The 14,526-nt window shown below is 37.3% G+C and overlaps 1 protein-coding gene across 9 annotated transcripts in view; it reads right to left on the minus strand.

Annotated features, from left to right (window-relative positions):
- The window catches only part of LOC150108568 (peptidyl-glycine alpha-amidating monooxygenase B-like), a 521,418-nt gene that overhangs the window by 10,551 nt on the left and 496,341 nt on the right, over nucleotides 1-14,526 (minus strand). The window lies entirely within an intron of this gene.

A 14,526-nucleotide genomic window follows, 5' to 3' on the forward strand; every position in this document is an offset into this window, starting at 1 on the left:
CTTTCTGCTACGGTAGATTGCTGCCACGTGGAATTCACGTGTTCGTTACGAAATAGCCACTTTTCTTTGCTGGATGCTCACTCATCTCATGGTTTGCTGTCATTAGCTCGACCTCCATCAAAAATAATCCTTTGCTATCTCAACATCGGGCGAAAGCTTTACCGATGGCCCAATTTGGAGAACTGCCATCATCTCGCATATAGCATGCCCGACTCCTTCAGTTAGCAACTGGGAAGGGGATTGCCGTCTGGTGCTGCCGATTGGTCAGCACTGCTGGTTCACATGAGAAAAACCAGAACAGGAAAAAAAACGGGAGGTTCAAACACGCGTGAACTCGCATTTATCCCCTGTCATGGCGGCCTCTTTCCGCATTCGAATCTTATTCATGGCGGCCTCTTTCCGCATTCGAATCTTATTCATGGCGCCTTCCTATTCGTTCTTACGAAGTGGAGTCATACCTCTCTCCTCGATGAGCACTCTTTTCGTAGAACACGAGTGACATCCCTTTCCACAAACGCTTTCGCTTCGGGCATTACGTCATCATGGGCAGCTAGCTAGCAACCTTTGTTTGCACTTAGACATACATTCTTACATAGAGTATAATTTTGACATAAATAATTTTAAACAATATAATTCTTATTTAGACATACAATTTTCTCCTCTATTTTGCTTCTTTCTAAGGTAATTCTAACATGTTTTCTTTTATATTTTGCTTCTGAACTAATAGTACAAGTATTTCTAGCTCAGAATTGTGTTTCTTGTTAAATCTTGAATGAATGATTCTTTTGTTGAAAGAGTCCTCATTCAAGATCTAACACTATACTCTAGTCACACTCAAAACGACTAACCTCTATTCAAGTCCTAGTTCTCTAAATTGTACGCCAAAGCCCAAGATAAAATTTCAGTGTACATTCAATGGAACAAGTTGAAAATCCTAGCTTCTCACTCAGCCTACATATCAGCATGTAAGAACTGCAAAAAATTAAAGAAATTCAAAGCAGACCTCACAAGAGCCAAATGTAAAAATGTTTCACTGCTTAAATGGTAGTGGAACTTCATTGTCCTCTGCTAAGACTACTGGCTGCAATTTCTGCTCTCTCTTGTTTCCACCTCTTTCTCTCTCACGTATAGCTTGATAGCATCATTGTAAGATCACCTAAAGATAAGGCCGACTTCTTGCATCAATCATTTTCTTCACCTCTTGTACAATCAAGTCAAATCTCTTCCCTCTATATCATGAACTGCTCCAATTTGCGTCTCCTGCAATCTTTCAATAAAAGGATATCAGAAAAATTCTCGACTGTCCTGATACTAATATGTCCCCTGGTCCAGATAGTATTCCTCCAGTTGTTCTGATATGCTGTGCTCTAGAATTAACTCCTATCCTGTATTGCTAATACAAGTTATCATACTAATCCAACAGCATGGAAGCAAGCCTTGCCTTTATCCAGTCAAACAAGAGAAAAGTCAGCCATCAAACTATTGTCCAATTGCTCTCAAAAGTAACGGAGAAGTTGGCCAACTTTTTCACTACCTGGAGATTCAGCAATTAATTAGTGATCACCACTATGGATTCTGCCACACTCATTCCATGGCATATCTCCTAGCAAACCATATCCATCTGTGGTACCAAGTCATACAGTTTGGAGAAACTCATGTGGTTGCTCTTGGTCTTTCCAAGGCATCTGATCAGGTGTAGAACCAAGGTCTTCTTACCAAGCTACCATGTTATGGTCTCCTTCTTAATGTTTATGATAAACCTGCCAGCTTTCTTTCTAGTTGTTTTTCTCTCATCAGATTTCTCTATCAATATTGGGGTATCCTATGAGTCTGTGCCTTCTTCCATACTTTTTCAATCCCATACATCAAGACCTTCTCTCACTAATCTCAAATTCTATCCAAAGTTTTGCTGATGATAGTATATTCCATTCCTCTTCTTCATTCACAAAACTTGTACAGTTGAAATGATTTAAGCTTCAAGATCTATATCCAATGCCCTCAAAACTGATCTATACATGATTCTGAAATGGGGGTGGGGGGGTGGGGGTGGGGGGGGGCAAAGATAATCTAGTGAATAACAATGCTATTAAAACATACTCTTGCCTTATTTCTTTTGGCAAAAGATTTTACTTCCCTCACTGGCAATCACTTTTTTCTTCTTGGGTTAACTTTTACTGCTACTGTTACTGCATTCTATACCATTGTGTTGGTTTGCTACAAACCAGCTTCGATCTTTATACAGGCCTTTCAACTTTCTTCTTTTTGAAGAAAGCACATTCTTTTCCCCATTCCATCATATTATTTTAATGCTTGTTTGAATTTTAATCAAAATATCCCAGTTCCAGGTAACATTATTCCAGTCTGAACAGAGGGTCTGGAATTTGGTTGAAAAGATCAGTGGAAAATATGGTGGAAGTCTCCATGGTCCGGAACTGATCTCTACTTGTTTCATGCAACCGAATTTAAGTAGAACTGGATTATGATCTGATATGTTGATGTCAAGATGGTTTATCTGAATTATCCTATTTATAAGGGAAGAAGAGATATAAATTCGATCAAGATGGATACTAACACCTTGATTTATGTATGTGTAAGCCTGGAGATTAGGATTGTGAATCCTCCATATGACTACTAGTTGAAAATTGTCAAGACATATTTTTAACTGGGCATATTCCACTTTTCCACTCCTGGGGTGTCCTTCTATTTTGTCTAATGTGGGGTTTTCAATACAATTCCAGTCTCCAGCTGCTATGATGTAGTGGGCACCGTATAAATACAGCTGCAATTCCTGGAAGAATTTTCATCTGATTGTTCCATTGGATGGAGCATAAACATTTATAAATCTTATTACACATCCACAGTATTTCAAGTCTATTGTCAAGATTCTCCCTTCTGCATCCTTTTGGATATTACAGAAACACAAGGAGGGAGGGGCAAGAATAAGAATTCCTACTCCAGCCCTGTTAAATATCCCAAAGCTCCAATAAGAAAGAAGTGGATATCTAATTGTTAAAATTTTTATATCTTTATATCTGCAGAAGTATATTTCTTGAAGAAACAAAAACCTGATATTATGGCATAGCAAAAGTTTCCATGTAGCTTCTTGTTTAACTTGCTGTGGAATCCTCGTACATTTAATGGGCACACAAAAAAGTGTTCTTTCATCAAGACAATGCACCGTCCCACACACATCGACCGTTGTAATGACAAAATTCCACGAATTGAGGTTTGAATTGGTTTCACATCCACTGTATTCTCCGGATTTGGCCCAGCATGACTTCTTGTTCCCAATTTGGCTCAGCGGGAAAACATTTTCTTCGAACAAGCATGTCATCAAGGCTGTCAAATGACTATTTTGCACAATTTGACAAATCCTGCTTTTTAGATGGGATGAAAAAAATTGGAAACTCGCTGGAGCAAATGTGTAGACCTCGATGGAGACTGTTGAAAAATAAAGGTGATTTTTTCCAAAAAAATGTGTTTAACTTATTTTTTTTTATCAAACTTTTCAAACAACCCTTGTATATTTAAACGGACTCAACTTTTTTCATCCATTCATCCTGATGGCAAACTACACTGCTAATGCCCACATTTGTATGTTTATATATCGTTGCTGATGTGTATGTGCATCATATGGGTGAGGCAACATACAGCTATGGGATGTCCAGGCACTTTTGGCAACATAGTGTATGTTTGTATATGAGTACTAGAAGTATCAGAAATAAGCGGAATGAAACTGTAGCATTGACTGAATATGTTCACCCAAAAAATGTTGGAGTAAGTGATATACAGTTGGATAAAGATGATATCCTGACAGGAAAAGAGATCGAAAGGTATGATGTTTTTACTAAAGGCAAAAAATGCAAAAAGGGAGGAAGAGTGTTGTTGATGATAGAAAAGGAGTTGTGCCTATTCAACTAGAGATGGAAGGGGAATATAGTGGGGGATTTTGAGGCAGTATGGTGTGAGATGAAATGGACAGAATGAAATATTTTTTGGATATATGCTACAGATCTGGTAATATGGAGGGCAGTGACAATGAAATGTATAAGAAAATTAGCCAAGCAAAGAGAGAAAGGGTGATTATTATTTGTTATTTTAATTATGATAATATAGGCTGAATGATGAGATATATCCAGAAGTAAAGAAAATGAATTTCTCATTTTAAGTGACAATTACCTAAGGCAGTATGTAACAGGTGATGTGCAAGGATCTCGGATTTGATCATCTAATCAGAGGATGTCATTATAAATGAGGAATATATTTTCCTTCTAAGAGTGACCAGAAAGAGATTGCCAGCTATATGAGGACTTCTGCAAGTTAAAGATATATATGTGGTACTACAAAAAAAAAAAAGCTCAGAAGAGGCAGCTTACAGCAATATTACAGAATGAGGAGTTGGGTGGAAAGGAGATCAATGCTTAAGTGCTGTTCAAGAACTATCTAACAGAAGCAATGACTAAATGTATTTCAAGGATCAGAAAATTAAACAAAGTAAGTGTGAAACGGATGAAACAAAGAGATTAAGTGCAATCTGGAAGAGGAAGGTAGCATAAAATGAGTGATAATAATCAGTTAAGTGAGGAGTGCAAAGAACAGGAAAGTAATGTGACTTGTTTGGCAAAAGTAGCAAATGTGCAGAATATGAACAGTAGTTAACTAATGAAGTGAAAAAATAAATAAATAAAAATAGGAATTTCTTTTTGATATGTAGGCAGCCAAAGAAAGAATGATTATGGAATGATGATAATGAACAGTTCATAAAGGTATTTATGAATTATGAATTGCACTCACACTCAGCATAATGTCACATTCACAAGAATGTGACATTATGCTGAGTGTGAGTGCAATGGAAAGGGAGGAATTTGAGCAAACTTGATGTTAATAAGGCTGTGGGACTTAATGATATATCACCACATATTCTGAGGGAATGTGTCAGGGAGTTGGCATCTATCCTGAAGTAATTGTTTAATATGAGTCTTACAATGGGCCAAAGGAATGGAAGGAGAGCACAACTGTACCACTTCTTAAGAGAGGTGACAAGACTAAAGCTTCAAATTATAGGTCAATCTGTGTCAGGTGTTTTTACAGTACACTTTCTTCCATTTCTAAGCTTTTCCAATAGTATCCAGAATATTTTGCTACTTTCCGGATATTTATTTTCCATGTTCTTACCAAAGTCTTCCCATGACTCTTGTTTAGCTAGTTTTACACAGTACTTCACTTTACTAAATTTTCTCTTGCCAGTAACTTTCAATACACTTTCTTCTTTTCCTTGATTACCTCTTTAACTTCCTGAGTCCTCCATGGAGTTCTGATTTTTCTATCCTTGAAATCAACCTTACCACATGCCTCTAGCTGAATCAATCAATGTTTCCTTCAGGGTTTTTCACTGAATCTAGACAGTTTGGTTCTTGTTTTCAAACACTTTCATTATTTCTTGAACACTGTTTGTGTATTTCAATCTAAAGTTTCACCTCTCAAAGCTGCTTAACTTTAATTCATTTTAAAACTTTCTTATACACTCTTCTTTTCAATATGAAATTCAATTTTATCCTACTCAAAAGTAAATGGTAATCACTTCCAATTTCAAATCTTCTGTATACTAGTGTCCTGAATCAGTGAGAAAACATCAACAATAACATCAATGAGACTTTTCTTATTTCTTGAATCTTTGTTCCATGTGAATTTGTGCACATTTTTATGTTGGAACATGCTATTTATTATTATTACATGCTAATTATTATTATTTTTGCTCTTTTCTCCAATTTTTCCCAAAACATTCATATATACTCTGCTGTTTTGATCTCTAACAAGGACCAACTTTTCCTCTTTCATTGTGTCAGTTGCTTTCTCTAATGCCTCAATGTTGTTTGTCCTGGTTTCATGATTATTATTATTATTCAGACATCCATGGAGTCAAAAGACTCATCGTGGGAGGTCCTTCCTAAGAACATAAAGTCTGTCAAGACTCATCGAGGGGGAGGTCCCCCCCCCCCCCCCAAGAAACACAAAGTCTATCATACCACTCCTTAAACTCATTGACCGTTCTCGCTCTCACCACTCCATCAGGCAATGCACTCCACGGATCAACCACCCTCCACGTAAAGAAACCACTCCTCACCCTCTTGCTCACAGTTTCCTTTCGTAACTTCCAGGGATGGCCTGGAAATAACATGCGCCTTGTTTGACTTGGTGATGACCCAGCTGGTATGAAATTCTGTCATGATGTATCATTATTTTGCATCATTTTAAGCCAATAAGAATACAATTTGGTTTGCTAAATCCCAAACTGCCTGCCAATTCTCTTTCATTCAGTATCCAGATAGACACTTAACATGGTGCATCATGAGAAGGTGAGGATTGAACATTAGGTGTCAGATGCCCTAGTAGGTTCTCTGCATTCTTTAAAAGGCTATGTGGAAGTCTCCTCCAAGTTATCTGGCTTTGACCCTTATATGAGTTTGTTGAATTCTTCAGTTCAGCTCATTACACATTTATCTCTAATTGTTTGTACAATTTAATTGAGAGAAAGTGTGTTAAGAGTGACTTGATATTTTAAAATTCTTGATATAATGACTGTTTTCGTATGTCATGTATATAACTATAAACATTATTTAATTTATTAAATGCTGTTTTTATTAAATTTGGAGTAATAACTGACTTCAGTTACAACAGACAATAATTAAGTTTCTTTGAATTGAGTGAATATTCAAGTTTGAGATCAGTAACATAGTCCATAGGAGATAAACATATTTGGCCTTTTGGCAAATATGATAGATGACTGAATACTATAAGGGAATCATTCATTTCAATAAGAAATTGAAGTATGATGCCAGAAGACTGGCTTTTTCTGTGAGTGACAACACAATAGACCCATCTAGGTGCAGTACTGGTGGGAGCAGTGTTGGGCAAAAGTCATGGGTAACTACTTTGGTAAGAGACCAAAAAGTGTGACTACCACTTAGGCACAATGCAAGTTTTCTGCTTTTGGAACTTAGTTTTTGATACATCAATGATTTTCATGCAAATGTTTTGGGCTTTGGTATAAATGGTGAGAGGAGGTAGAGTTCTTGATGATGGCCTACTGTCGTATGCTTGGTTCTTTATTTGTACAGCCTTTGTACAACTTTTGAAGAACCAAAGCTTATTTAGAGGATAGGAATTTAGCATGGAATGGGGAATATGTTCTTCCATACCGGAGAGGATTACTTTAGTGAGGCATTCTGTGCATATGCTTGGATTGAAAGCCAAAGGCAATAATCCAACCAAGAAAATTTATTATTATTACTGCATGGGTACCTCCATGGAGTTTTAAGACCCATAGTGGGCGGCCCAAACTATCAACACAATACCTATTATTGTGCCTCTCCTTGAAACAGACAAAGCACTTACAACTGACTGAGGCAACTCATTCCATTCATTCACCACTCTCTAAGTAGCAAATGAATCTCTTGTTCTCCTCCCTCTAGCCAAGTGCTGAAACATTTCCTCTGCATCAATCCTATAAAATCCTTTAAGCAATTTAAATGTTTCTCTCATTTCCTCCCTTTTTTGCCTATCAACCAACTTTTGTATTCCACAAATCCTCGATCTATTCTTACAGAGAATATACCATAGACCACTCCACCATCATAGTGACGTGCCTTTGGACTCTCTCCACCACTTCCTAATCCCCAAGAAATCTAGGTGACCAGAACTGAGCATAGCATTCCAGATGTGGTCGCATTAAGGATTTACAAAGAGGAATATTAATTGCCTTGTCTGCTTGTTCTTCAATAACCAAGTAATCCTGTGAACTACCCTGGCTACCTTAGCAATATGCCCTTTAAACCCCAACTCTCCATCCACTACTCCCAAAGCTCCAGCTTCATCAGTTTCCTGGAGTCCAGTTTCCTCAATGTGGTACACAGTTTGTAATCTCTATATCCCATAACTTTACACTTTTCCACATTAAATTGACATTCACTATGTTTTGCCCATACTGTCAGCCTATACAAATCATCCTGCAAGCTCTCTACATCACCTTGATTAAAATTGTAATATTAAACAGCAGTGTGCCAAGCACAGAGCCCTGCAGCACAATACTACTCACCTGCCATCTCCTGGATTTTGCTCCTCCATATATTACTTTTTGGTGTCTATCCATCAGTAGTCCTTTTATTCATATCATTAGTTTCATATCCAACCCCATTTGTTGCGGTTTGCGTATCAGTGTGGTATCCTGTCAAATGCCTTTGCAAAATATCCAGCAGTATCATCATGCAACATGCTCTTGAAACCTCATTCACCAAATGGGGTGTAGACCCTAGCACACTGAGATCTTCTGTTTTGGCCCTTTGCTATTCTTCTCTGAATATGCTTGCCTGGTATGGTCCAGATCCTGCCATGCTGAAAAACTTGACCCAGCATTGAATGAAAGCTGCTGCTTAATTACAGGATGCTTGAAATCAACACCACTAAGAGACCTGTATACTTTGGCTGGTATTGTAGCCTTCAATTCAAAGATCTGCATTCTCAGCTGACGAAAGAAGCAGACAAATGAATGATGAACACCAACCACTATTTGGCCAGACCACAGTGCCCCAAAGACTATGATCCCATAGCTTCCTAGCAACTGTTGAACCATCTAAAAATCCTCCAGAGACAAGACTTCAACACTGCTTGCACTATACCCTGAGAATAATACTGGTATTCCAACAGCCGAACATCTTCCACATGGTGTCCATTTGGACTGGAATACTTGGAAAGCCTCAACAGACTTCGAACGACAGGACACTGCAAACAAAACTTAATCAAATGGGACTACCTCACTGGACCAGATAACTGTGAGTGCAAGACTACCCAGTCCATGGAACACCTTCTTTCTTGTCCCCTTCTTCAATCACCTTGCACAAAAGAGGACCTTATATCCTGCACAGAAAAAGCAGTTGATTGTGCAAGACACTAGAGGAACATCTGACCATATTTTTTGTATATACAACTTATGTATAGTTTCTTTTTTCTTCATATTTTACTTATTAGTCCATGTGTAATTCCTACCAAATTTAAGCTGTATTCATTTGTAATATATCCTAATTTGTTGTAAATAATATCGTACCACTTGTGTTTGGATACGAAATAAATAAATCATTCAACATTCTCTTTATCCAATTTACTGAGCATCCTATTATAAAATAAGTTAATAGATACTAAGGCATTACCTACCTGTCAAAAAACCATGCTACCTCTCATAGAGTATCATGTTCTTATCTACTCATTCCTGAATTCTTCTTTTTTGACCAACTTTTCCAGTTTTAGCACCACCACTACAGAGATACTGATTGGTCTATAATTTACTAACAAAGACTTAGATATTCCTTTATGTAAAGAAATTATTTTGCCCACCTACCACTCTCTTGAATGAGGCATAGAAGCCTCGAAGGTTCTGAAAGTCATGAAGTGACTTCTAGCACAAACTTTGTTTGCTTACACTTGGATAAAGGATGAAACCAAGAATATAATTTCTTGGCATCTGTAATTTAAAGCCTCAAAGTTTAACCTACTTGGCATAATGCCAGATGAGTCTTGATTGATAATGGCTATATGGGTGTTGCTCAGTAGGAAAGAGATAAGCACAAGGTTGTGGTGTGAATTTACCTAAGGGAGATACAATCTTCATGTGGAGGGATCACTAGTGAGGAGGATGTCCGTGTGGGGCTATCTGGTAAGCATATGAACAATATCTGTGTGAGGTCATTTGTGATGACAAATGAATCACATCTATACTTGCTGGGTATGTGCATTTTAAGAAGGAAAGCCAGGTGATATTGTGAATATTAAAAATCTCTGAGGAAGATAACTTCACTGTTAGGAACGTTGGTCTGAAGAACATCAACTTTCAAGGAGAGGAAGTAAGTTGAAAAGTTCAGAGGTTGCTGACACTGGGAGAGCAATACACACAGCATATGAATTTGACAGAATGGGGCAGATAGATAGAGAGAGAGAGATTTTAAGCAAAAGTAGTGAGAGATTCTAAGTTTGAATGTTCTCTGCCACAGTATGTCAAAGCAAATGCATGCACAAATGCCATGTTTGAGCTGAAAGGAGTTGAAGAGTGTACTTTAGGGAAGTTGAGATAGGTAGTGCTTGGAGAGGCTGAAATTTGGGCTTCTCTTAGAAGAACAGGTGGAGTTTTGCAGATCACAGGCAGAAGCAGTGGAGGAAAGAGTTAAGACTATGTATATTTGTAAAGTGGATTTGAAAGTCTCTGTGGGATTTGTTGTTGACTAAGTGTGTCATACATACTCCCTATGCATTACCTGTACTTTGGTTTTCAAGTTGGCTATTAGTAGTGCTTGATTTTGGAGTTAGTATTCCTCTTTTATAGTTGATGTTCCATGTTTCATTGTCACTTTGTAATTTTTCTTCTAGCTGTTGGCAAAATTGTCATCCTTGTTCATGCTGGCTGAAAGTAAAGTCAGGCCAAGCTCATATATGCAACTGGGGAGAAGCGACTTTAAGGTTGCTCACAGCCACCTTTAGTTCCAATGTGCTCACCAGTGTGCCAGAGGTTACTTTCACCAGTTCAGGAAGTTTTTCCCATCCCTTCTTTTGTTCATAGGTCTGAAGCAGGGACATATGTTGATATTTTCTGTAATTGAAACTGGATTTTTCAGTTAGTTTGGTGATGTATTCCTTTAGTGTTTCATCACTTTCAGTGTGGATGTTTAGGAGTCTGATGTTTAGGATAATAGCATTATATTTTTTGTTTTCGGCTTTGTTCAAGTGTGAACTGTCAATGCAATGAGGCTACAGGGCTGGCTTGTATCAGTGGCAGGTGATTTTTTGTTGAGGTGCTGATTGTGGATAAGTTCTAGATTGGCTTCAAATAATTTGATTTTGCAGGAAAATTTTTTGCCGACAGCAGAAAGCATTGCTCCAAGCCTTAAATGTGCTTTCCTAAATTCAGGAACTGTTTTACTGAAGAGAGGCAGCACAGTGGGTAGAAGAAAGGCTAGTTCAGATTCCATGCCCATTCATCCATTTTTATGCAGTGAGCATGTAACCAATGGCAACCAAAATTACATAGAAAATCTTTTTTGGTGTCTGTGACATCTACTATACAGTTGTGACATCTGAAAGCATCATTGGATATATTAGTGCTGGTCATCTGCACTGTGTCAGCTATACTCAGAATGGTGTCACATTAGGCTTCATTGCAGCCATCGTTGTTTTTTGTGGTAGACATTAGAAGGCACTTGCATGTGGTTGATATTAAATGAATAAAAAGACTGTAATGAGACACTTAAAAGAGTACTTATAGGTTTTTCTCAGTGATATATTGTCATTTAAGAACTGCTGTTGTGGTTTCACTGGAGAAATTTATGTATGAAATCACTTTTAAAATGATAAAAATGAGACGCACATGTTTAGGTCAATTTATTCAAAAGTGCTACTATCTCAATTGCATTCAGATTCTGCAATATCATAAATACTTCCAGTTCACTGACCTCTATGCTCATATCAGTTCCTGTCACAAAAATTTCTCCTTTGGATGATAGACACAAAGTAGTCATTCAGTAATGCAACTGTTTCATCTACTTCTCATCATACTACCATCGGCACTTTTTAAAGTTATCTTTCCATAGTCATTCTTCCTTCTACTTGCACACAACGAAAAAAATGCTTTGGAATTTCCTTTGGTCTACTCAGCTCTCATAATATGAATTTGCTTACCTTACAATACTGGTCACTTTTCTTGCTTCAGTCTACTGCTCATGGGCTTGCTGAGCACTTTTCTTCATATATAACATGCACAACATTTCTTTTTTTTTTTTCCTTTTTTCATTTTGTGGCTCCTACTTAATTATCCTACTCATCCGTCTAACTGCTATTTGATTTATACTTCTAACCTTGGGTATACAATCTGATATGGCATTCTTCAGATATTCTTTGACTATCTCCAATGCACTGCTAACATCTTTCTCTTGCAAATTCTCATGCCATGGTATGGCAACTAATTACCTCCTAAGCTTGTCATAATCACCTGTCTTCTGGTTTCACAATATCCTTTATTAACTGAAAATTTAATGAAAGGTATATGTGAAGGCTATGTGGCCACCTTACTTATGGACAGATCTGATGTTATGACCAGATCAAGCACTCTCAAAACCCAAAGTTCCCTCCATCGCATGTTATTTCAAGTAGTAATTTGTTAGTAGGTGTATAAATTTCATTTCCTTCTGCAACGTGATTTTTTCCTCTTTTCAATGTATGTCTCTGTGGCTGAAGTCTCCAATAATAATTGTGCAGGTCAGGTCTGTACTCATTGTGCTAATCTGCTGATGCTTGTCTTCCACATCATTCCTTGCACTCTCTGGCCTATAGCAGCAATCAACTTTTACTATTGTTTTTATTTTTATTTTGTTCTACTGGCCTCTGATCCTACACTAGATTGCCTCAAATGACCCACTATTCACATGCTTATCTCCTACTCTCTTTTTTTGGCTGCAATTCATCTGCTATCATCAGCTATATTTCCATATGTTTATCAACCTTTCAAGAGGTTGCTTTGTTGAAAGTGACCATGCAGAACAAGACTGCATAGTCACCTGACTGGAAGCAGAGTGGTTATACTGGCTATGGATACATTTTCTGACGCTATTATGAGATCCAGCACCTTCAAATCCCAGGTCCCTTCCATCACATGCTTTTTAATGTATCAACTTTTTTATTTATCAATTATATGAATTCTATTTCCTTCTTACCATGAACCCTTTTCTTTCTCCAATCTATGTGCCCATAGTTGAAGACCCCTAGAATAATTGGTGACATGTACCCTCAAGAGTATATGGGTGAGTGTAAAGGATATTATGACAGTACTAAAATGTTACATTATTACTGACTTTCTATCAATAATTTTCCTCATTACTTTATATGTATGAAACATATATTTATATGCACCATGAACATAAAATAAGTGCTGTTTTAACATCCATACAGTTTATAAGTCTTCTTGTTCTTTCTAGACAGGACTATATTATTATTATTACACCTCCATGGAGGGTGTAATAATAATAGGGAAGTTCATTCAAATGACAATATATTTATCATACCAAATCTTAAAATCCTTAACATTTCTTGCATTAACAACATATTATGGTAATGTGTTTTATTCACTGACAATTCTCCATGTAAAAAATCTACTCCTCTTCACCACACTCTTATATAACTTCCAGGAATGGCCTCCAGTTCTTCCCCTCTTGCCTTCTACTCTTTTTATAATCTCCACTGGATTAATCTGATAAAATCCTCTCACTAACTTAAATGTCTCAATCATATCACCTCTTTTCCTCCTATCCATCAAATGCTGCAATCCACACTTCTTCAATCTCTCTCTCTCTCTCTCTCTCACACAGAATTCCAAAGTCCTGATATTGATACAGAGCCTTATATTTCTGCACTCCAAAATGCAATACCATACACTTATTAATGTTAAAACTACAACCCCACTGCTTTGTCCAAGTCAAAAGTCTATTCATATCTTCCTGAAAAGAATTAGCATCAGCAGTGCTACTTATAATTCTCCTCAACTTTGCATCATTAGAAAACAACCAAAGATCCCCAGTTAGTCCACATGATACATCATTTACAAACAAGTTAAGCAGCAGGGGCCCAAGAACAGAACTCTGGAGCAAACCACTGATTACCCTCCCTTTTTGAGTATTGGCATTATAAATCATGAGGGGTGGAGTATATCGGCCCAGCATATTGCTGGCCTGGTTGTCCGAGTGGTTAGCGTATCCATGCCCATGGTGGGTTCAAATCCTGCTGTGGGCATGAATATTTGTGATTAACTGTGGAAATATTAGTGGTGGTGGTGGTTGGCAGTATATGGCGTTGGTGTAGTTGTGGTTAGTTGAAGTTGGTGGATTGAGTGAGTTGTGGAGTGGATGCCCTCCCTTGATGAGTCTTTGGACTCCCTGGAGGCGGCACATAATAATAATAAATAATATTATGTGGTAGCTAATAAGACTGATAAATCTTGGTGAAGCAAACTGATATGAATAAGTACAGTTTTTTTATGATGTCATTCCATCAAACATGGTGTTACAGGTTTGAGATACCCTCCTTATTTACCATGCTTTTTTTTTTATTTTATTTTATTTTTTTTAACTCTGCAACTTCTACTTATTCTCAAAAATCACATCACACCTCAGGATCAATAATTTTCATCTCAGTTAGCTATTTAAGAGGTTGCAGGAAGTGGTTTACAGGATTGGAATTCCAGTATCATTTACAGGATTGGAATGGCCTTCCTCAAGGCTATTCCAATCCTGTAAATGATACTGGAAAAAAAAGATGACCAATACATATATAGAAAGGCTTAGGAGTCAATGATTCATAATAATGTTTTATGGTATAAACAACACCAAGAGAGAAAGATATATACATTTATTAAACTCACTAATTGTTCACTAGTTTTCTCACCAGCATCATCATCAGAGCATAACTGTAACTATGATAGGCACACAGCACTAAATT

Source organism: Typopeltis vanoorti, chromosome 3 (assembly GCF_054136105.1).
Source record: "Typopeltis vanoorti isolate ZY-2024b chromosome 3, IOZ_Tvanoo_1.0, whole genome shotgun sequence".
NCBI lineage: Eukaryota > Metazoa > Arthropoda > Arachnida > Uropygi > Thelyphonidae > Typopeltis > Typopeltis vanoorti.